The sequence below is a fragment of the Mus musculus genome, chromosome 4 (genome assembly GCF_000001635.26).
Source record: "Mus musculus strain C57BL/6J chromosome 4, GRCm38.p6 C57BL/6J".
Lineage (NCBI taxonomy): Eukaryota > Metazoa > Chordata > Mammalia > Rodentia > Muridae > Mus > Mus musculus.
Window position 1 is genome coordinate 141,356,249 of NC_000070.6, and position 1,337 is coordinate 141,357,585.

Consider the following 1,337-nt stretch of genomic DNA (forward strand, 5'->3'; position numbering starts at 1 on the left):
GGCCGGAGTGAGAGGGGCCAGAGCGAGAAGAAAAAAAGTGAGTCTCAGCCGGGCGTGGTGGTGCACGCCTTTAATCCCAGCACTCGGGAGGCAGAGGCAGGCGGATTTCTGAGTTCGAGGCCAGCCTGGTCTACAGAGTGAGTTCCAGGACAGCCAGAGCTACACAGAGAAACCCTGTCTCCAAAAAAAAAAAAAGAACAATTTTTTTTTTCTCAATAAAAATAGGCCAGTCGCTAGAAGGTTTCTTTCTGTGAAGTTATTATTTTGAAGCCCTGGTCAAAGGAGCCTGTGGAGTTCGCCATTGGGTTTCTGTTTCCTGCCTGGAGAACCTTAGGAAAAGCAGTCCTGACAGAACACAATGACTTTTGCAGAGTGTAATACTGGAGCGAGAGAACTGAGGTTGATGGCTGCAATCGCATTCCTGTGTATTAAACTGTTACATCTTAATTATTCACACAGCTCATTGGTCCGATAGCATTAAAATACAGAACAGCAACTCGAAATTTACCTCATTCCATGTTCAGAGACAAATGCCTTAGCCACTCTTCCCATTATTTCCTGGAGGCAAGGCCTTGCTTACAGTCTGATGGCAAGCACATGCTGACAGTGATGGCCATCGAACACTGGCCGTTCCCAAAGCTACTGTGTGAAGAGGATGCTGAGGGCCACCACTACACAGCATACGGCGACATAAGGACTCTTGCGTTCACCAATTCGGGCACACTTCCAAAAATATTCCCAATTGTCCAGTTTTATTTCTGTCCAGGATGCTGGGTGCCAGGGATTGGATACAAGCAGCAGGATTACAGTCAGCAGCCTCTGAAAATTTAAAATGGCAGACATAGTGAGGCCGGTGTTGCTCCAGCCACATCACCCTTCCAGGCCGGGTCGGAAGAGGACGCACGCCAGCTGCCTATCGAGATCTAAAGCACCCCAGGAGAGGCCCAAACTGGCTGTGTTGTCAAGGATAACCTTAAACTTCTAATCTTTTTTTTTTCTAAGATTTATCTATTTATGTGTTTCGGTGTGTTGTCTGCATGTACATTTGCACACCAGAAGAGGGCATCGGATTCCGTGACAGATGGTTGTGAGCTGCCATGTGGGTGCTGGGAATTGAACTCAGGACCTTTGGAAGGTCAGCCGGTGCTCTTAACCTCTGAGCTATCATCTCTCCAGCCTCAACTTCTGATCGTTTTATGTCCTCCTCCTAGGCACTAAGGATTCCAGGAATGCATGTGTGTCTGCTGGGGATTGAACCCAGGGCCTTCTACGTGCTGTGCAATTGCTCCACCAACTGAGCTATGTCCCTAACCTGACTCTCCCTTTTAGTTCAACAT

The 1,337-nt window shown here is 48.0% G+C and overlaps 1 pseudogene; it reads right to left on the minus strand.

The window, feature by feature from the left end:
- Positions 1 to 639: 639 nt before the first annotated feature.
- Gm13076 lies at positions 640 to 843 on the minus strand (annotated as a pseudogene).
- Between the last annotated feature and the right edge of the window lie 494 nt (positions 844 to 1,337).